Below are 23,019 nucleotides of genomic sequence, written 5' to 3'. Positions count from 1 at the left end.
CTGGCCACCCAGAAGCGCTGTCCCTGCCCTTGGCCTGCCAACATCACACCTGTGCTGTTGAGCCAAGCTGAAGACCCTCCTCTTGTGACCCGGTCCCTGGTGGGTCCAGTCCCCAGGAGCCATTCCCAGTGGCCTGGGGAGCAGCCCCATTTGTCCTGCGTCCTGGGTCTTGGTCTCAGATCCTTGACCAGACTCTTGACAGCAAGGCCTAGCGGCTGGGCACATCCAATGACTCATTCACTCACTCCATTCCAGAGCAAACCCCACTCCTGCCTGCTTCCAAACTTGCTCAAAATGTTCTCTCTTATGATAATGAAGTTGTGCTAAGGTAGGAAATGTTCTTTGTTTCGGAGACGCTACCCCGAAGGGTTGAGGGGGCACATGTGACCGCATTCAGGACTTCAGCAAAGATGGCAAGATGTTCTAGAATCTAGGTGACAGTGTTGGGAGGTTTATTCTCTTCACTGTTGTATGCATTTAAAATTTGCCAATTTTAAACCAACAGGTCCCCTCTGCCCGAGAACCCTAACCCTCTCCTGCCTGTCTCTTCCTGATAAAGCCTCCCTTCCTTCAGGGGGTCTATGCCTTCGGCCTGCTCTGCTCTGTCCTTTCTCGAAGGCCTGTGCCTTGCTCACAGTGTAGCATCTTCTGGGCCCTGAAATCTCTACCCACCTTCCCTCCTCAAGCATCCTCTAAACACTGGCAAAGGGGGCCATGCCTTTTTCCCGTCCAAACCTCCCAGGGGCCCTGTGTGTGGACACTGGCTGAATCCCCCACATGCTAAGTGCCCAGGCCTAGTGTCACTCCTGCATTTGCAGTGGCCCAGTTGTGGGGGAAGAAAGGAAATGACCGCACTGGGGGAGAAAAACGTGTGCCACAGCCAAGGTGGGGGCAAGAACGAGCCGGACACCACCACTACCACCAGCACCCGGCACTGGCTCAGCAGTCCCGAACCCAGCAGGTGCACCTCCAAACAGCCTGGGCTCCCTCCCAGGCGCAGCAAGACCTTCTCCAAGACACCTGCAGAAGCAGGCTTCAAGCTGGTGGCAGCCTCACTTGGCCAAGGCCAGGGGGTGCTGGGCATAATAGGATTTAAACAAGCCAGAGCACTTCTAACGTTTGCTGAATCTGCTAAAGGCGCAGAGAAAAAAGACATGAGAAGCAGCCTTGACACACACACACACACACACACACACACACACACACACACACACACACCCCGTCCAGCCCCCCAGGCTCATGCACGCAGCACAAAGAGGCTCCAAAGCCAACCTGCATCCAACCCCAGAGGAACGTCACTCTCCTCCTGGGGGTGGGGTAGGGGCAGCAGTTACAGTTGTACCCCCGGTGGCGGGCATGAGAGGGAGGAGTGACCACTGTTCAGAGGGGGAAGGCTCAACTGGCCTCTGATCAAAGGGGCAGGGTGGCCCTCGGTGGCCTGAGAGTGTGCACAATCTGGAAGCAGGCCACAAAACCCCAATTAGCTCCCGATAATTGCCGAGCTTCTGTGCCGACGAAGGCCATCCCATTATCCTCACAGCTGGCATCAAAGCTAAGTTTAGGATTCCTTCATTTGCTGCACGCTGACCCGGGCCTCTGTCCACCAGGCTCAGTTTCTCTTCGCTCTCCTTTTAAAGGACAGAAATGAGGTGGCGGGGGGGCTGGGCCCACACGAGTCTCGGTGGCCTGCAGGGCGAGGCGGGGTGATCGGGTTGAAGAGGCTCGGGAAGCATGTGCCCCTCTCAAGGGCCCGAGCTGGACGCCGCTCTCTGGCTCCGAGCAGGCCTCACAGCAAAGCACGGCCCCTCCTCGGGCGGCACCTAATGTTCCCTATTAGCAGCTCCGCTGTTGATAGAAGCAGCGTCTGCAGAGACTCAGGATAATGAATTCAGCAGAAAACAATTCAGCAGGCGAGGAGCACCACTATGCTATCTCGCACCTGCCGATGCCAAGGGAAGTATTTACAGAGCTGGCCAGACTCACCGGCAAGCAAAGGCCAGCCTTAACCTTCACGCCTGCGGGTGCCTGTTCCTGGGGCAGCCCCGGAGCATCTCCCGGTGCCAGGCACTGGGCACCAAGGCGAACGGCCCTGGGGAGGCCTCCAGTGTGGGGCGGACGTGCCAGAGATGCGATCAGCAAAGAATGGGGGCTGGCAGAAAGAACACCTTGGGGCAGTGGTGTCGAGGAAGGCTCTCCGGCAGGCCGACCTCCGTGCCAAGGCCTGAAACACAAAACCGAGACCCACACGGAACACAAGAGAGAAGGTTCCTCCGGGCAGGAAAATATGGCATTCTGTCCTCAGAAGCCGGAGGTACTAGGGAGGGGCAGGGCAAATCCCAGTCACGCTAGTCGGTGACCGAGCTCGGAAGGATAGAATTCCAAACGCGGTGACCAAGGAAACTGGAGGGGGGCAGGGTTGGGGGTGTGGAGAAGGCAGAACAAAGAGGCCAAGAGAAAGATGGATATTTGCCGATCCAGACTGTTGTGGGATCAGGAGCACCAACGCAAGAGCCTAAGCAACGAAACCCAAAGGGAGATGGGCACAGAGGGTGCCCCCGACCTCCCCCGTCCTCATAAGAACCCTGTGAGGTAGATCGGGGCCCACAGTCCACAGTCAGAAGACGCAGGAGTTGGCCGAGCTGCACAAACGCCAGGCCTTCTGCAGGGGCCGCCGGTGCCCGGGACGGAGGAGCCCCAGGGGCTGGGGTCGGGGGGCAGGAGTGGGATTCCAAGAGGCATTGAGCAGGACTGGGGATCATCCCAGCCCTACCCTCCGGTGACCAGAGGCTCCATGGTCTGCGTCCAGATGTGTCCCAGAGTCCATGTCAGGCAGTGGAATGCAGAGGTGGCACAGGCCCGGGCTCAGTGACATTTGTCCCCAAGGCTTACTGACTGGCAATGGGACTGACCCTTTGCAGTGACAAACAGCCATGGCATTTTTAAATAGCATCTTATTCTGCAATCCTTTTAGATTCCTAGATAAGTCACAAAGTCAGGACAGGGAGCTCCCGTGCACCTCTGGCCAGCCCCTCTGAGGTGGCCACCTCCTGGACCCATGGTCTGTTTGTCACAGGCGCAGCTGAGACAATTTGTCCATTCTTTGGGGCAAAAGCAGTTCTAGTCTGCTGGATATGAGCACTGGTCAGCTTTCCCTCCCAGCAACCGGGAAGGAGGGAGGCCCTTGTCCCTGCCACCCAGCCATGCTGGAGCCCGCACACACCCAAGCCATGCCCACACCCCCTCCCAGAGGCTGTGAACAGGGTGGGGTGGGGGACAGTGCGAGCTCATAGGGGTGAGCTAACCCCACCCGACAGCAGGGAGGAACAGAAAGCAGCAGCGTCCTGAGGAAACCCAATCCCCTTCGCAGAGTGGTGTGACTGTCCCCGAAACGGTCTCTTGACAGAGCACTGAGCATGAGGACGCTCTCTTCTCGCTGGGTACAGCCTGGGTTCAAAATACTGTGTTCTGTGCTAATCACCTACCCCGCAGGAACATTTCCCGTGACCTTCGAGGATGGGGACATTTGTGGCTCTCTGTCACCCAAAGGGACGGCAAGACAGAACAGCACAACTCTGTGCACAGCATGGTCTCTCTGGGGATGATCTCCTACAGCTTTCCTGTGCCACTTACCAGACTGAGCTTCAACAGGGGCCCCAGAGGGTTCTGCAGATGCACAGCCGGGACAGGGCTCAGGGTCTCCTGTGGCCCCCAGGGGTCAAGGGTCATGCGCACCAGCCACCCGGGGATGGGGGGCCGGGGTCTGCTATCGGACACGAGGTCTTGGGCGGATCTCCAGCACAGTCAGGACCACACTGATTCTCTGACCCAGTGATTCGAGATCCAGAAGCGGATCCGACACGGATTTGCCCACGTGTGCAAATGAGCAGGATAAGAATGTTTCCGGGACATGTTTCCGGTAGCACTGTTTATGGCGGTCAAAGTCTGCAGCAAACTAAATGTCCATGGGTGAGATGAATAAATGACCGGACAGCCACATACAATGGGATACTACGTAGCAGTTGAAAAGAATAAAGTAGATCTATGGCCCGGGAAGGGAACATCTCCAAAGCCCACCAAGAGCTACCTGAAGGGTTGGTTAGAACAGGGTCTAGTCTGAGCAAACACTCATGCACCTTATCCCCATTACTGTTCTAAGATCAGCATGCTGCGCTTCTAGGAATGACAAGAAGTAGGGCATACAGGGCTGGCCATCCGTGTAGGGAAGATACCGCCTCCGTGAGGAGAAGGCCTCAGGAGCGGGTGCAGGGGAAAGGAGTCCAAGGGAGACATTTTCACCCCATGCTTTTTGGCACTGTTTGGAAATGTTATCTCGCGCCTGAATCACCTACACTCAAAACTGTAAATATCATAACTGCAGAGATGCTAAACACAACAAACTCACATGTCCCCAGGGGTGAGGGGAAGATGGCTACATCAAGTAAGGCAGGGACCCCAGGTAGGGACCCCAGATGGCTGATCTTCAAGGCCAACCAAGGTGATGAAGGTTTTCACAGGTGTCTGCTCCCAGGGCTGTCACCCATCCAAACCATCGGCTGGGGGAGGGGGGGGCAGTGGGGCGGAGTATTTACTCCCGGCTCGGGGTTGACAGGCTTTTACTTTACACAAGATTCTAACCAGCCTGACTGCGGGGCTGCCCCAAACAGCAGGGAAGTGGCAGATCCAGGCGGGAGACGGACAAGCACGGGGCGGCGGGGGGCAGTGAGACACGGCAGCTGACAAGGGGTCAGGGGTCAAAAATACTGGAACACTGTAGCATCTGGGGCCACCACCAGAGGCAAGGGGGCCCGTATCCTAGCTCTGGGCCCCGCGTCCTCATGCCACAGTTCCATGAGCCCATCTGTGCTAGTGAGCAGGGAAGGGGAACCTATGGGTGACTTGAGAAAGAGCATATGCATGATTTAAAAAAAAAGGGGGGGGTAACAACAAACCTTAGGGCATTTCAAGTTTCACGAAACACTGCAAAGTTTTCTGATGTCAAACCTACTGCTCCCAGGAGGTACTGGATAAAGGCCACCACTCACTGTCTAACAACGAAGGGCAGGGTCCCTTCCCGCACCCCCGTCTGAGCTCTGCCCCGGGGTGGGGGGTCACTGCCTGCGTACCCCTCATCTGCGGCTCAGCCGTGAAGCCACCCATGCCCACGCAGCTGAAGGGTCTGGGTGCCACCGAGGCCCCCCCAGGCAGGAGGGATGCACGGCTACTGGCCGAGGGCTCCCATCCTAATGGAAATGGGCTTGCTTCACAATTAACAAGGGGTCAAACCCGGCCGGTCATTGTTCTTTTCTTTCGGGTTGGTTTTTTTTTTTTTTTTTTTTTAATTATCCTGCTGCTGTTTTGACATGGAGACCCAAGGTCTAAAATTAGGCCACTGGATCTCACACCTGACTTTCCAAGCTCCCCAGGAGAGGGGTGGCTGTGTCAGTGCCGACCATGGAAGGTGTCAAATCCGCGCTCAGGGAACAGTGTCTTCCGAACACACTGCTCCGGCCAGGCCCAGCCTGGAGAACGGTCGGGCCCGCCACGCACCTGGGACAATGCGAGGGTCCCTCACCTGGGAGGCCTCAGGGTCCCGCTCCTCCACTCACCACCTCCAGAAGCCCCAGTCTCAACCCATTGTTCAAAGTAGCCAGCATGCAGGGCTCCATCGAGATGTGAAGGCGCATGGGGGGCTGGGGACTAGAAAGTCTGGGAGGTCCCCTCGCCAGGGCCCCCAGACCAGGCTCTCAGGGACCCAGCAGCCAGCCCCCACACAGGCCACGGCTCAGATCTGCAGCTGGAGAACAAGGGCCCGGGCCCCGGCAGCCCCTGCAGAGGGAGACCCTGCCAATTCTTTCTGTCCACCACCTGGCAGCCCGGGTGGGAGGGGGCCCCCCAGGGCTCCAGCGGGGCTGACAGCGCCCGGCTTCTGGAATGCAGGAGGCGCCTGCACTTTCCATTTTCTCGCTCATAATTATCCCTGTAATTATCCCTGGAGGCCATGAGGATCAGAGGGAGAGAGAGAGAAGGCTGATGAGCACAGGATACCATCACTCCCAGCTGCCATCTGGGCTTCCTGTCAGAGGGACGCCTCAGATGAAATCATGCACCCTCCGGAGCCCCCTTAATAGTGCATCTTTTTTTAAGCCCATGGATGCTTCCAGATACAGGAAGGGCCCTGCCCCTCCTCAGCTCGTCTTGTGTGGCCTCCTCCTGGGCTGTCTATAGCATCTGTCACTGTCAGCTACTCAGCAAAGTGAGGCCCCATGAATCCCTCCAGCTCTGTGCATCTATTTGGAAAGTCTAGCAAAATCTAGATACTTCTTCTGTGCATAACTATCGGTTCCCCTTTATTTCTTTTGCCTGTCTTGAAAGATGTCATATGCTAGCCACAGCAGGGGATGGGCTGCCATTTGGGAGAATTGGTTCTTCCTCCCTCTGTCCCTTTCACACAGCACACACTCCACCAGGGGGTGGGGGCGACTCCAGGCTGGATGGTCGGAGGCTCCTCACGGAGGGGGCGTTAAAACCTTCAAGCTGAGAGGCCAAGCCAAGGGGCCTCGTAGCAGGATCCTGCCAGCCACAGCAAGCCCAGAGGCCTTCAGCATCTCCCTCTTCTCTCCTATCTGTTTCTCTCGAAGCCATGACTCAGGTTCAGCCTTCAGTATAAGGACAGAGCATCAGGAGACCTGGACCCCTCCACCTCTGCCATCAGCTATGCGGCGAGATCAGGCCTCCGTCCTCCAGAAAACAGGCAAAGCACGTGATGGTCGATGAGGGCCCCGACAGATGTCAACATTCCGGGTATTTACGTTCCTCCCGCATCCTGCTTTTGAACTAACTGTTATGGGCTTCAGAGGCATAAATATGGCACCTTGAGTATGGCTAACTGTGCAGGGGCACATCCTGGCAGGTGGGGCGCTCTGCCAGCAGGGCTGGGGGGAGCTAGCCTCCAGCTGGGCCCCAGCAAATGCAGCCCTTGCACTGCAGGACTGTATCACTATCGACCAGGGCAGTGTCAGCAGATGTTTTAAAAGAACCCACAGTGGAAAGGGGGGCATATATCTATGCATTTATTCAACCAACATTTACAGACCGTGCATGGCCTCTATGCCCTCTGGGGATGGGACTTAAAAGTGGTCACAGCACACGTCTGCATGAGTACTAATGGGCACCGTTCCAAACCCTGCCTGGGGACCAAGTCACTGACTTCTCACAGGGACCCCATAGGCATTATGCCCATTTCACAGAGGAGGAAACTGAGGCCCGCTGGTTAAGTAGTAGAGCTAGGACCCATAATGAGTACACCCCCACCAGCCCCCCAAGATGAAAGGTGACATCTAGAAAGAGAAAGCAGAACATGCAAGTGCAGAGGCAGATGGGCTGGACATGTGCTGGAGGTCAGAGCTGTTGCACACTCGCTTCTGCCCCCACAGGAAGCCCATTCAGCAGCTCAGCAAGGCCCCACCTCGTCCAGCTCCATGACAGCCCAGCCCTGACCCAGGCCCAGGCACCCTTTCGTCAATGGCCGTTGGCACACTTTTGGACAAGTACCCTCCACCCAGGACAGTTTCTTCTTCTGACAAGTGAGGAAGAACTTTCCAGAACCACAATCGTCTAGGCATGCATCACAAACGAGGGTGGGGGCTCTGTCTCCCTGCTTAGGAGGAGGAGACATTCTTTTAGAACTGAGTGTGTGAATCTCCCCTTTCCTTTGGCCCCTGCAGGACCCGTACTGGGGTTCCATTCAGAGCGCGTTCCTGGCTTCTCTGAGGGCTGATTTGGTGGCATCAGCCCTGAGGGTGGCCCGTCCATGCTGACCACCAGTGCCTGTCATGACGACCCCGGGACCTTGAGCTGCCCTCCAGAAATGTTTGTTCTCCATGGCTGAAGCAAGGGTGTTCTGCTGCCTTGGGCTCTCTGAAAACATGCTCTGGGTGGAGTGTCTATAAGCGACCGCAGAGACACCTGGAATGCAGCCCCGTCTGGTGGCAGACCTCTAGCATCCAGGTGCTTTACTCATTTCACAGATGAGGCCTCCAAGTGCCACCACTTTGCAGGGGAACCGGGGCTCAGCCCCGAGCAAACACCACGCTCCTTGTCGGAGAGAAGACAGGGCACAGGGCATCACATCACACGGCCTGCCCAGGCAGAGGGGCAGGGAAATGACAAGGGGAGTGAGAGGCGGGTAGGGAGAATCCCCCAGACATGGGGCCACGTGGGTTTCAATTCAACAACACAGGCATCTGGCCCTCGGAGCGGCCAGCCACGGCAGCCCCATCGCCCAGACAGGAGAGTTCCGAGAGCACGGCCTGGCCGGGGGTGCCAGCCACGGCCGGATCCATTCCGGGTCAGTTCCAGTGGATTCCGCCGGATTCCTCCTTCCTGCGGGCTGGCCGAAGCCTCCTCCTTCCTTCCAGAGGCCTCATGAGCACTCAAAGCACAAGAATGAAGAAGAGAGCTGAAACGCCCTTCATTTGCAGGGAAGGCCCCTTGGTGTTGTTGTTAATGGGGGCAGCCAGGGCCTCTCTGTAGACCACTGAGGTCCCCAGGGGCCGTGGGCTGCCACCTCTCACGGGGAAAAGGAAAGCAAGGCTCTGTGTCTGCAGCAGGAAGCAGGATGCTGTAAAGATGCCAGGAAGCTCCGGGTCCCAGCAGGTCCCCAGGGCCCCATGGCAGTTATAACTTGTCTCTCTGCCTCGAATCTCTCTTGAATCGGTGAGCTGCCACTGGGGCCCCCAGAGGATTCGGTCCTTGTCAGATAGCTGCCCCTCATCCCGTCCTCCACCTCACTGCACCCCTGGTTTCCCCCAGAGCCTTTGGCACTCACCAACCCCCTCTGATTCCCGGCCTCTGTGAGGCCTGTCGTCCTGCCCAGCCCAGGCCACATGGGGACGCATGGGTCCTCCTGTGGCTTCCCCTCCCGGGAGCCCACACCTCGGACCGAGCGCCAAGCCCAGCTGCCCTCCACTGGGCTCCACTGCCTTTGTCTCTTTACCCCATGCTTCATTATGAAAAAGACATGGAGGGCTTACAAAAATGCACGCAGCAGACAGACAGGAGGTGCCTGGACCAGGCTGCAGGTGCACACAGGCAGGCCTGAAGGAAGAGAGCCGGGGGCTGGCCCAGAAGCCCTGAAGGCCCTGACCACGGGTAAGGCACTGCCCGGAGTCTCAGGTGGCTCACAGCCCGTTCCGGTCCTGTGACAGGGATGCTCCAGCAGAGCACAGCAGACCACGGGTTCATTATCAGGCCCTAGAGCTGGCTTCCTGTTCATCTCTAATACCTCCCAGAGCCTTCACACAACAGTCCCACGGTCTCACAGGTATGAAGGGTGGACGGGCCATCCTGGTGACGGGGAGGCAGTAGGGTAGCATATTTGGAGCTCTGGATCGGGGTGAACATCCGGGGCTGTCAGCAAGTCACGGCTGGGATTCTCAGGAAACCCAGGGCACAGGCTGGAGCCTCAGAACAGCCTCAAATACACAGAAACAGAAAAGACCATTATACACTCCACTTTCCCCGGTTTCTGCATAGGGAAACTGAGGCTCAGAGCGGATGACATGGCCTGCCCCGGCTGCCAGTTGGTCAGGCTGGACTAGAGCCACACGGCAAGGCTCCGTCACCCACGCTCTCCCGGGGCCCAAGGGGCCCTCCTGGATGATCAGAGCCTCTGAGCCCCACCTGCCACTCTTGACCCACATGAGGTCTCACCAGGCCCGCCAAGACCCGGCCTCTTGGCCAATGACCACAAAGACATGGCTGGACTGGGCCAGAGGCTCCCAGGTGGCCAGGGCTGGGGCGGGATCCCTGCGCAATGCCCCCCACACCACCGCCCCAGGTCCAAACGGGTGACCAGCAGGTATCTGACGGAGGCCAGCAAGCAGGCACTGGATGCCACAGGGAAAGGCTCCAACATCCCACCCTGATCACATGGCCTGGCTCTGCCTGGGTGGGGCAAGCCCTGAGTGACAGCCCTTAGCCCCGCCCTACCCTTGGCACCCTACCCTTGGCACACGTGATCCACTTTCACCCCCAAACAAAAGCCAAGGAAACTGAGGAGCAGAGGCGGGTCTAGGCAGCCCCATGGGCCTGCTCTCGACCACACTGCACTTGCCCGAAGCAGGTCTGAGCACTGGGAGGGGGACCGCTGTGCAGAGACCCCAGGCGCAGGCCTTGTGACCACGTGGGCCCTGGCACAAAGCCACACACAGCCAGGGAACAACACAGGAGCTGGGCTGGGCTGTCTGATGTGCCCACAGGTCCAGTCGGAGCCACTGCCTCCGCTGGCTCCCTGCCACCCCAGCAGCAGGAGCAAACTCCCCAGAAGGCCCCCGAGACCACCCACCCAGCCTCAACTCCCACTACCACCCCCGACCTTCCTGAACTTCTGATGAGGGATGGCCCGCTTTCCTCCTACCCTCTCTTCCACTGAAACCACCCTTGTGCTCCCTCCCCCGCTCTGGATCGGCCCTGTCACCGGCCATCTCCCTGGGCCCTGACACCTGGGTCCCGCCGGGCACCCGCTGGGCATGACCCAGCGGCCATGAGCAATGTGAGGCCATGTGCAGCCATGTGCAACCTTTCCCGTCTCTTTCCCTGCCCCTTCCTCCAGCCCCCAGTCATATCACGTGATTGGCAGGACCAGCATGCAGCCCAGTCACCAAATTTTTCCAACCCTTCAGGCCCTGACTACCGTGCTTTTTTTACAGATGACCAAACTGAGGCTCAGAGAGGCCCAAAATCTTGCCCAGGTCCCTCGGCTGAGAGGTATCATCAGCGAGACAGGTTCAAATGCTGAGAAGCCCGGCCCAGCAAGATGGGGCAGGGGGACTTGGGGGCTCAGGCGCACATGGCTACACTGGGCTCCTGAGGCCAAGCAGGCCAAGGACGGGTCATGAGGACACCTGTGCCTGCCCTACCCCAGCAGAGGCATCCTTTCCAGGTCACTGGCCTTCGTGACCACCTACTTGCAGCCCAGCCCCCAGGAAGTCCATGTGCAGTCATAATATTGACACAGGCAGGATGCACACCAGCCAGGAAGCCAAGCTGCTGGGCAGTCAGGGCAGGACACACTCGTGCACCCCCAGCTCCAGGGGGAGAGGGCCCCAGGGCAAGAGCCCCAGTGCGCGTTTCAAGAGCCTCTTTCCGCCAGTGGGCCCCCAGTGTTCTGCCTCATCCAGGCCAGGCTGCCACTTAGGGCTGTGTTTGCACCACACAGGCCCTGCAGGGATGGGATGGGGGAGCGGGGTAATGCTCAGGAGCAGAAGCTCCGGCCGCCAGGCCCAGTTCTGCTCCCACAGCTGTGTGACTGGGGCAGGTCAAACAACCTCTCTGGTCCTCAGCAGCTGCTTCCGAAGAATCTGGGGTGGTGCCCTCCACGGACAGCACTGCTCCTACCTAGGGCTGCTCTGCCCCTTCACTGCAGGCCACCAGCCCTTGGTCCCTACCCTCAAAGACTGGTGGGGAGATACGGAGCCATGCCTCCGCACCCAACCAGCTGGCGACTGGGGCAGGCTGCCCCCACCCAGCCACTTCATCTGTGACCGTGTCCCAGATTCCTACCTACACAAGAGAGAGTCTACAGAACAGGTAACAGAGGAGTCTCTGTGGGACAGCACCACCATCACCCCTTTCCCTGAGCACCCCCTTCTCCAATGTTCTTCACTGAACAAGGCCTCTGATGCTTGTAAAAGGACAGCCGAGCGGTGTTTCTTGCAGTAACAGGGGGAAGCTGAGGGCACAGGACCAGGGGTGGACTCAGCCTCCCATCCTGCCAGGAGATGGGGCGCACCCGGAAGGGCTCCCAGGTGCTTGCCAAGGTCGCCTCCACCCCCTGCGGGGCACAAGTGGGGAGGGGGCTCCATGCTCCACTAGCTGAGGCAGCAAGAGGGTCCCTTCATGGGGAACATAACTCAGGCTCAGACGCGTGCCCTTCCTCAGCAGTGAGCCCAGCCACCGCACAGCCCGAGCTGCCTTTACCGGGACAGCACTTCCTAGGGGGGATCCTGGGGTCGTCAGCACAAATCGGACCCTGGAACTGCACCTCCCAAGACACCCACCCACTCCCCTAGCCTGTGCTAGACACATAGAACTCTGAAGGGGCCCTTGGGAATCGGCTGCTGGTCACAAGTCACGGTGCTGGTGGCATCCAGCCTCTGGAGCTGCCCAGGCTGGGGGAAGGTGCGGGGATGGGACTGAAAGTTCCAACTGTCTACACGAGGTTGGCTCCCTTGGCACCCAGACTTAGGTGACTTAGAGGCTTCCCAAAAGTCATTTGTTAACATAACAAAATAACAAAAGACACTTTTCTGGCTCTCATCACTTAGGAAATTCCAAGGGTTTTAGGAAGCCTGTGCCAGGAATAGATTGAAGACAAAATACACGTTTATTATAAATCACACAACTCCTTCCACTCATGTCATGCTTGGCTTTATTGCTTACAAAGCTGCTTCATGCCTGCTATTCCTGCGATGTCCTGCCAGTGCCACCCACTGCGTGGGTGGACGGATGGGGGCTCAAGGCAAAGGGCTGCCGCCTCTCACGTGCCCGGGGCACACCACCCACCGTCCATGCCGTATCCCCATCTAAGCCACAGGAGAGCCCTGAAGACGGATAAACCCAGGCAGTCACGAAGCCAAAGGGCTGGCATCCACACTGTCCTCAGCGCAGGCCCCTCTGCCCACGAGCACAGCCCTGGAAGGCTAGAGAACGTCGCACCTGCTATGTGTGCCATCTCGTGACCAGTTGGGGTCAATTCAAATGTCACGCTGCAGTGGCAGAGAGGGCAGGCTGGGCTCCTCAGGGGCCGGGGCCTCTCTGCACACCCTCCCCCACTGCACTACACACCCAGACAGCACGAGTGGGCCCACCCAGGAGCAGGGGCATCGGACAAAGTGAAAGCAGCAGAGGTGTGTTAGCAGAACCTTATACCCAAGTACAGGGGCTGGCCTCCGAGGCTGGGCCGGAGCCCTGGACAGTAAGCACTTGACTTTGGAAGCTACCCTGGGGAAATCTGTATAGGCTCTACCTCCCCCCCCCCGCCGCAGACTCCCCCCAATTCCCCATTTTCTATCACGTGGCCTGGATTCCCCACTCCTCTCCACCCAGGACCTCCAGGTGACCATCCCCCACCTTGGCCCTCCTGAGTATGACTTCTCCAAGGCAGGGAACGAGGAGGGCAGGAATCGGAGACAAAGGTGGCAAAAGAAGGGGGCTGCCTCTTGGGCAACTGGTGGACCAGAACTCCAGAACCTGGCACGGTGCCCGATGACACTGGAGAGCCTGAAAATACCGCCTGGTGATGCATGCCCCTAAGCACGGCATTGGCCGACCCCATGCGCGCCCATCATCTCCTGAGTCAAAGTCTCTCCCTGGCTCATTCCTGACTCTTGGGGACAAGTGAGGGGTCGCCAGCTACAGCAACTACTCTTCAAGATGTATCTGGGGGCCATGGAAATTTCAGGGGCAGGAGATTCTGGAACAAGTGAAAACACTTGGCCTAAAGCTTAGGGAGGTGGCAGGGAGGATAAAGGCTCTAGGAGTTTCCACTGATGCAAGAGCTCTTCTGGACGTGCCTGTAACCAGACGGCTCCCGCAGCTGCTCCTCCCTCGAGCCAAAGATGACACTGGGCACTTCACGCTTCCAAACCCTTTTGCACCCATTCCCTCTCCAACAGCCTCGCTGCCACACAGTGAGGAAATCGGGCAAAGGCGCCCCGACAGACCTCCGATGAGGCAAGTGAGAGCTAGGAAAGGGAAGGGACTGGCTCAGGTCACAGAGCAAGTGAGAGGTAAAGTGAGACAAAACCTCAAGCCCTGGAAATTGTCCATGGAATCTCAGCTGGCCTCAAAAGCAGACCCAGGAATGGGGCAAAGCCAACAACACAACCAGGCGGACTCCCAGGCTGCTAAACACTCCCGGCGGCGACTCGTTAATCCCTGACAGCGCCCTCACGGCAGCACTGGGGGTCTGCGGGAGGACCTGGCTTCGTTCTCGCAGACGGAGAAAGGAAGGGGCGACCTTGCCTGGCCCACCGCTCCCCAGGCTACTCAGGCTCGCCCCCAATGAAGGAAGGACACCTTTCCATCCACCCCTTCGAACACTGGGCGAGGTCCCATCCTTAGCTTCCGGGAGCACTCAGTCTGAGGGAGGAGGCGAAACATGAACAGGGTCCACGGAGCTGTGGGTTAGCAATGCTGCACAGTCGGGGAGGCACGCGGGGGATGCTGGCCCATGTCCGCTTGGGCGTAGGGCTCAGGGCAGGCTGGCTAAAGAACAAGCACAGGCTTGTGGAGGAAACAGGAGAGGAAGGGAGGCCCCTCCGGCAAGAGGGAACACACCAAGAAGATACAAGGAGGCAAGAGATCTGGTCTGCAGAATGGCGGAGGGGAGGGAGTCACAAGGAGACAGACCCTATGGAAGCAGGTGGTTGGGTCCAGGTGATGAATGAGCCCCAAGCCACACATCTAACCCGAAGGCCAGCAGGGTCTACGGAAAGGTTGACGTAGGAGGACCTGATCTGCTCAGAATCCCCATGAAAACCTGGGGTAACAAAACTCCGCCCTGGCCCCCTCCATGCGGGAAGGATCCCAAGAGGTCACCTTCACCAAACCACTCAGCCAGGAGCCCTTTCCAACATGTGCATTTCAATCCCACACGTGCTGACGGTACCTGATGTCCTCACGAGGCCACAGAGGCCAGAACCAAAAATAAATCATCACAGGAAGAAGTGCTTGGACACCCCCCCACCATCACCACCGCGCCTCACCCCCACCCAGCTCAGACTTTCTAAGAAAACTCAAATCGCATCTCCAGAAAGTCAGGATGCTGAGCGGAAGGATGACGTCACGGTTTGGCCTGGGCTTCTGGTGGGAGACAGTCTCCTTCTGCTTCCCGCCCTTTTATTCTTAACTGTGTCACTCCGAGGGCTCCTGGCAAAGACTGTGAGCTGACCCAGTTCGAGGCGCCGTGGACACTCAATCACCACGGTGCTCAGACACGGAGAGTCTAAAGTTAGCCCCGGCTGATGGCACGATGCTCCCCCCGCCAGGCCAGTGCCACAGCCCCACGGAGCGACGCGCTGGCCAGTATAGCTCTCCATTCGGATAGCGATGGGGCTGCAGGACAACGAGAGCTGCTTCCAGCTAAAAACGCACGAGTACTCCCTGGCTCAGAAAAGCACACACACACACACACACACACACACACACACGGAGCATCTGGCCCTTGAGCCGACATGGAAATACCAGAGGAGCAAGTGTGGGTCCCTGGTAACAAGGAGCTGACTGTCCCCAGCCGGGAAGCTGAGAGCAGACATGCCATTAGTTCTGTCGAATCCGGCTCTGAGCACCACTTGGGCCGGGACAGGGAGGAAGCCTGGGGCCGAGGGAGGGCTATGGTGTCCTAGGTGACATCAGTCGTTAGAGACACGTTAAGTGGCTGGCCAGCCAGGGTTCTGTGCTCTCTTGGCTCTAGGAACCAAGGTCTCAGTCATGCCCAGCCCACCAGCCCGCCCGCTCAGTGAAAAACCCTGCTCGTGCCCCAAGCTATACCAGCAAGCCCAGCTCAGCATTCCCGCAGTGGCAAGATGCACCCCCGGCAGAGGAGGATGTTTTCTCAACCAGAAACACCGCCTCAGAGCCCAGTGGGTCCATGGCCATGACCTGGGAGCCAGATTTCTTAAGCCAGATGGGAGCCAGGGTCTCAGACGGTTTGGGTTCACGCCCGTCCCAATTGCCCAGCCTGTCTGAACCACACACACACACACACACACACACACACACGTGTGTGTGCTCGGGTACACTCCCATGTGCACCCATACACTTCCATGCTCTCACACACACACGTGCGTGCTCGGGTACACTCCCATGTGCACCCATACACTTCCATGCTCTCACACACACACGTGCGTGCTCGGGTACACTCGCACACTCTCACATGCAGCCATACATTTCCATGCTCACACACACGTGCGTGCTCGGGTACACTCGCACACTCTCACATGCAGCCATACATTTCCATGCTCACACACACGTGCGTGCTCGGGTACACTCGCACACTCTCACATGCAGCCATACACTTCCATGCTCACACACATTCCATGCTCACACACACGTGTGCTCGGGTACACTCCCATGTGCACCCATACACTTCCATGCTCTCACACACACGTGCGTGCTCGGGTACACTCGCACACTCTCACATGCAGCCATACATTTCCATGCTCACACACACGTGCGTGCTCGGGTACACTCGCACACTCGCATGTGCAGCCATACATTTCCATGCTCACACACACACACACACACAGGTGCATGCTCAGGTACACTCGCACACTCTCACGTGCAGCCATACACTTCCATGCTCACACACACGTGCGTGCTCGGGTACACTCCCACACTCCCATGTGCACCCATACACTTCCATGCTCTCACACACACACGTGCGTGCTCGGGTACACTCGCACACTCTCACGTGCAGCCATACACTTCCATGCTCTCACACACACACGTGCGTGCTCGGGTACACTCGCACACTCTCACATGCAGCCATACACTTCCATGCTCTCACACACACACACCCACGTGCATGCTCGGGTACACTTGCACACTCTCACGTGCAGCCATACACTTCCATGCTCACACACATTCCATGCTCACACACACGTGTGCTCGGGTACACTCCCATGTGCACCCATACACTTCCATGCTCTCACACACACACGTGCGTGCTCGGGTACACTCGCACACTCTCACATGCAGCCATACATTTCCATGCTCACACACACGTGCGTGCTCGGGTACACTCGCACACTCGCATGTGCAGCCATACATTTCCATGCTCTCACACACACACACCCACGTGCATGCTCAGGTACACTCGCACACTCTCACGTGCAGCCATACACTTCCATGCTCTCACACACACACACCCACGTGCATGCTCGGGTACACTTGCACACTCTCACGTGCAGCCATACACTTCCATGCTCACACACATTCCATGCTCACACACACGTGTGCTCGGGTACACTCCCATGTGCACCCATACACTTCCATGCTCTCACACACACACGTGCGTGCTCGGGTACACTCGCACACTCTCACATGCAGCCATACACTTCCATGCTCACACACACGTGCGTGCTCGGGTACACTCGCACACTCGCATGTGCAGCCATACATTTCCATGCTCACACACACACACACACAGGTGCATGCTCAGGTACACTCGCACAATCTCACGTGCAGCCATACACTTCCATGCTCACACACACACACCACCAGCTTGTAGCAGACAATCGGGTGCAGGCCAATGTTCAGGGCCCTCCCTCCGGGGCCTCAGGCCCACCAGTCCACCTTCTCTCCACACACCTCCCCTATCTTTGGCCTTCTCGACTCTTGCCCCCCATCCTGCCCCCTGCTGCTCCTCCAGAAAGCCCGGCCATACCTCAGCAGGCCCTGTGCAGCCTTGCAAGCCTAGAAGACTCACAGCCCCTCTCTTGTCTCCTGTCTTCTGGACGTGTCCTCTACTTGCAAGCTTTATTGTTAGTCAAGCCCCGACTTGCACATTGCACTCGTGAGACCCAACCTTACCTTGGAGGCCCAAGCACCAGTGCCAGGAGGGCAAGGGCCGTCCTCTTCCCCTGGACCCAGCAAAGGGCCACCATCCCAGGGCAGCGCGTGGCAAAGTGAGTGGGTCCCTGTGTTTCACAGCTCGATGGGTGTCCTCACCTCACAGATGGAGAAACCAAGGCCCAGAGGGAGTGTGAACACAGGGAATGGGACCCGGGACTCCCTCCCAAGTGCCAGGCTGGTTCCCTTGCTTCAGCCCAATAACACCTGCAGGGTCAGCTTCCTGGCACCTGGGGCGGCGGGGGGGGGGGTCCTCTGGGGCACCTGAAATTAGCCAACGGATTGCTGGCTGGGGATCTGAAACCAGAAAATGGGGCCGCACCGCAAGTGCACAGTAAAGGTGTCAGCTCACCTGCCCCTGGCGGTCCTGGTCTTACCCACAGCGCCATCTACTGTCCTGCCTTCCTGGCTCCCACCAAAGCCCAGGGCCCTCAGGCACTCAGCCGGCGAAAGATCCCTCTGCTGAGGGACCGGCCCCCCAAGCCAGGCAGCGAGTGCCCCTTCTTCATGGATGGAAAGAGCTGCCTCCTCCCAGCTCACCCTCTGGGAGGCTGTGTCTCCCCACCGATAGGGTGACCAACCCAGGAACGAGCGGCTCTGGGGATGCAGGACTAACCCCAAAAGCCCCGGCCAAGAAGCAGGTTGGCCATCCTGCTGCAGATGTGGGCTGCCCGGACACCAGCTGTAGATCCCACCCTCGGAGAGAAGAGTCTGAGGCTGGGACACAGCGTGGGGCAGTGGGTCATGGAGGGCTGGGGGCGGTGGGGGCCGCTGTACGCACAGTCTGGAAGGATGAGTCTCAGGTAGAAGACACCACGCAAGCCGGTAAGGGTGTGAGAGAGCAGGCACCCTGGGGGGGGGGCTGGGGGGAGCAGGGAGCTGGGGCAAGAACGCACAACTCAGAAGCACACTCCACGCAGAAGAAACCTGCTGGCCGGGACTGTCCCCGCAGACAGCTGCCATCCCGGCTGGATCATGAGAAGCAGCCCTTCGCTCTCCCAAGGGGGGGCCCCACGTGACGATTAACAATATGGTCACTGTCCATAAACGCATCCAGCTTAGCAGGGTGTCCAAACGCGCTGATAGTCTCAATCAGCTTTGACGTCCTAACAAGCAATTTGCCTTCAATAATAGTTAAGACACCAAAGCAGGCCAATTTTCTTCCATAAACAACAGGAGAGCTCAAGGCTACATCATAATAGCCTGGCGAGGGCTCACTGTGATCCTGACACTGGAGGGCGTGCCCAGAGCTGGAATGGCGCAGGGCCGCGTCTATCTTATCTTTACTGGGCTGCCACAAATAGCTGGGCCCGCTAGGCTTCACCTCCCCGTGGCTCCCTTCCTTTGCAGAGTCAGAGTATGCACACGCCAGTGGCACAGATGGAGATGGGCCCCTCCACGGATACCACCCCAGAAAACTGCGGAAGAGGCCAACTGTTGAGAACCCAGTAGACACGGGGCACAGGGCATGACCAAGGAGGGGTGAGGCAGAGGCTCTGCCCTTCCTAACAACACACAGTGCCCGGCACGGGCCAGGGTTGGGGGTACAGGGGCACAAGGCAGGGGCTCGCTTGGAACACCCGAGCTAAGGGGAAGGCCAAGGGGCAAGCAGTGACGCCAAAGGGAACACGGGACACATGCAGTGGGCACAAAGGGCTGCCTCGCTCAGACCAACCAGGGCAACTGTGCCCCTCAGGGGTCCTGGCAACATCTGGAGACCTTTGAGACTGGACACCTGGTGGGTAGAGGCAGGTGACATAGTTAAACACCCTGCAGTGAACAGGATGGCCCGAAATGTCAACAATGCCAACGCTGGCGACCTGGGCCTGGACAGTGGGCTGGGAAGGGGGGTTGTGAGGAGCAGGGGTGACTGCCTGGAAGAGGCGGCACGGGTACGTAGGACACCCTCGGCAAGGGGGAAGGGAAAGGCAGGGACCAGGACCCGGAGCTTGCAGGCAACAGGATGCCCGGCAGAGGGGCCTCAGGGGCCGGGGAAAGGGCTCACACCTTCTGCTGGAAGGCTTGGGCGCCTTTAAGCAACCGAGAGTGTGCTGGGACACTGGACGGTCTGGCCCTGGCCCGCGGTCACGTGTGAAGGAGTGAGCGCACCGTGTGGATGAGTGGACAGGTGCAGGGAGTGCTGGGGGCCTGGCTAGAAGGCTGCAGTGCTGACCAGGTGAGCAGGTGCCCACCCCGCCCCGCCACTGAGCAGGTGGACTGGTGAGGACAGGGCCTGGGGGTTGGTGAGAGGGAAGAGTAAGGGCTGGCCCCTGGATCTCTGCCCCGGGCCCCTGGAAGGGGAGCACACAGCCCACACCCCCGTCTTGGCCAGGGCTCAAACAGCAAGCTCCCTTGGGGGCCTGGACATGCCCAGGTGGGGACCTGGACCCGAGGCCCTAGCACCCTGAGAAGATTCTGGGCCTGAGACTGAGACAGGATGACAAAGGGAAAATCCCCAATTTGTCCCTCGGGGTAGCGACTGACCTTTTCACCACTTTAATTACAAACCTATTTGTGATCTCTAACAAGGAGACCACGCAGCTTTATTCCCTGGCTCCTGTGGGCTCACACAGTGCCTGGCACACAGAGTGTTCTCGACCAACAAGCATTCGTTGTTTTGTTTGTTTTGTTTTTAGAGAGTGTGAAGGTGGGGGGGAGACGGGCGGAGCACAGAAGGAGAAGGAGAGAGACTTAAGCAGGCTCCACGCTCAGCGCGGAGCCCGACATGGGGCTTGATCTCAGGACCCCATGACCTGAGCCGAAATCAAGAGTCGGACACTTAGGGGTGCCTGGGTGGCTCGGTTGGTTAAGCGGCTGCCTTTGGCCTGGGTCATGATCTCAGAGTCCTGGGATTTCGAGCCCCGCATCAGCAGGGAACCTGCTCCTCCCTCTCCCTCTGCCCCTGCTCATGTGTTCCCTCTCTCACTTACCCTGTCTCTCAAATAAATAAATACAATCTTAAAAAAAAGAGAGAGAGAGAGAGTCGGACGCTTAACCGACAGCATCACCCAGGCGCCCTCGATGAACCTTTGTTGAATGAATGAATGAGTGAGTGAACGAATGAATGAGGAAAAGCTGTTCACAAGGAGCAGCAAACCAAGCCAGAAGACCAGGGTGAGGCCCAAGGAGAACAGGGTTACAAGAAACTGTGAGGGTCACCAGTTTCCCCAAAGATCCGACAAGAGGGCAGCAGAAGGCAACAAAGCTCTCTGAAGCTCTAGGATTCTAACAGAATGGAGGGGATCAAAACCGGCTTTGGGGACAGAGGGGGAAGGAAGAAGAGAGAGGCGGGGCCCGGGTGCTGATGGGGAGGGGGTAACACACACCCACATGTTGGCTCTGACAGGGCGGCAGGCCCCTCCAGCCAACACTGTAGCTTCTTCAAAGAGCTACAGCCCCGGGGAAGCAGACAGTGGGCCCTGGAGCAATCAGAAGGTGCTGGTCCAAGGCCAGACTCAGCCTGGGCCACTCTCCATGGCCTCACACATCATCACCAACCCCAGCCATCGCGCCCCCCTCAATTCCAGACTGGCAAGGTCTCCACCCGGAATCTCCCAGATGCTCGCAGAACGGAGCTCTGTTCCCTCAGCCCCTACGTTGTCCCACGTGGCCACACCCTCTACAATTCTGCACCCAATTCTGACATGTGGATTTTGTCACACACCCAGCCAATTCTCTGACACCCGCTGGGTGTCCCACAATTCAACTCAATTCTGACTCTATCTGCCCAACTCACAGAACTCAGGGAACCTGCTTACTTGCTTGATTACCAGCTTATGACAAAGGATCTTAAAGGCTAGGAATCATCACCCAGTTGAAAAGATGAACAGGGTAAGGGACGGGGAAGGGGTGAGAGTGCCCGTGCTCTCTGGGCACGCCCTCTCCACATCTCCATGTGTCCCCCAACCCAGAAGTTCTCCAAACCCCATACTTTTTTTTTATTTTTAAAGACTTTATTTATTTATTTTCGACTGAGAGAGAGAGAGAGAGAGAGAGAAAGAGTGTGCGCCCAAGCAGGGGGAAGGGCAGAGGGAGAAGCAGACTCCCCACCAAGCAGGGAGCCCGCTGCGGGGCTTGATCCCAGGACCCTGAGATCATGACCTGAGCCGAAGGCAGACGCCCATCCTACTGAGTCACCCAGGCGCGCCATCTCCGAACCCCATCCTTGTGGGGTTTAAGGAGGCTGCATTACAGAGGTGACTGATTAAATCGTTGGCCCTTGGCTTCTGAACTTAACGTTCAGCTCCTCTCCCCTCCCCATCACGTGGTTGGTTCCTCTGGCAACATGTCCTGCCCCCATCCTTAGGTGGGGAAGGGGTCGAAAGTCACCTCATTAACATAACAAGAGACACCCTGCCGGCACTCAACACCTAAGAAGGAGCTGTGTGCCAGACTGAAGACCAAATCTGTATTTCTTTTTTTTTTTTAAGATTTTATTTATTTAGGGCGCCTGGGTGGCTCAGTTGGTTAAGCGACTGCCTTCGGCTCAGGTCATGATCCTGGAGTCCCGGGATCGAGTCCCGCATCGGGCTCCCTGCTCAGCAGGGAGTCGGCTTCTCCCTCTGACCCTCTTCCCTCTCGTGCTCTCTATCTCTCATTCTCTCTCTCTCAAATAAATAAATAAAATCTTTAAAAAAAAAAGATTTTATTTATTTATTTGACAGAGACACAGCCAGAGAGGGAACACAAGCAGGGGGAGTGGGAGAGGGAGAAGCAGGCTTCCCGCCGAGCAGGGAGCCCGATGCGGGGCTCCATCCCAGGACCCTGGGATCATGACCTGAGCCGAAGGCAGACGCTTAACAACTGAGCCACCCAGGCGCCCCAAATCCATGTTTCTTATAAGTCACTGAGGTCCCATTTGGAGCTGGCCATGCCTCCTCTCTCCAACACTTCCCCACCAAACTATGGTAAATCCTGTTGACTCTTCCGGCTTTCAAACTGTGCCCAGACTCTGACCACTTCTTCTACTTCCGCTGGTGCCACTCTGGTCCAAGCCACCATTGGGCCTCCAGCACTGTGACAGCCTCCAGCCCCACCCTCACCCCTTGTCTGCTCTCATCAGCCCACGGCAGCCTGGACCTGAGTCAGATCAGGCCACTCATTCCATGGCTCTCCCCTCAGAAACCCGCCCCCCCGCGCTCCCCACAGCCTACAAGGTCAGTACTGTTACTCCAGCCCCATCTCTGACCTGCCGCCCTCCCTTCTAGCTCCGTCTGATTCCAGCCAACGGCCCTTCCTTGAAATCACCCAGAATTTTGCACTTGTCGCTTCCTCTTCTCCAGATACCCGAGGGCTCCCTCCCACGTGGAGGCAGGTTTCTGCTCAGAGGTCACCCCTGCCCTGAGCAGCTGCTCCCCCCCTTCCCAGCTTCACCGCCCCCCAACC

The 23,019-nt window shown here is 58.0% G+C and overlaps 1 protein-coding gene across 13 annotated transcripts in view; it reads right to left on the bottom strand.

Moving 5' to 3' along the window:
- Nucleotides 1-23,019, bottom strand: part of PEMT (phosphatidylethanolamine N-methyltransferase) — an 88,275-nt gene that overhangs the window by 39,372 nt on the left and 25,884 nt on the right. The gene's annotated exons all lie outside the window — the stretch shown is intronic.

Source organism: Zalophus californianus, chromosome 16, assembly GCF_009762305.2.
Source record: "Zalophus californianus isolate mZalCal1 chromosome 16, mZalCal1.pri.v2, whole genome shotgun sequence".
Classification (NCBI taxonomy): Eukaryota; Metazoa; Chordata; class Mammalia; order Carnivora; family Otariidae; genus Zalophus; species Zalophus californianus.
The sequence above is the reverse complement of the archived record's forward strand: the minus strand, read 5'-3'. Positions and strand labels throughout refer to the sequence as shown.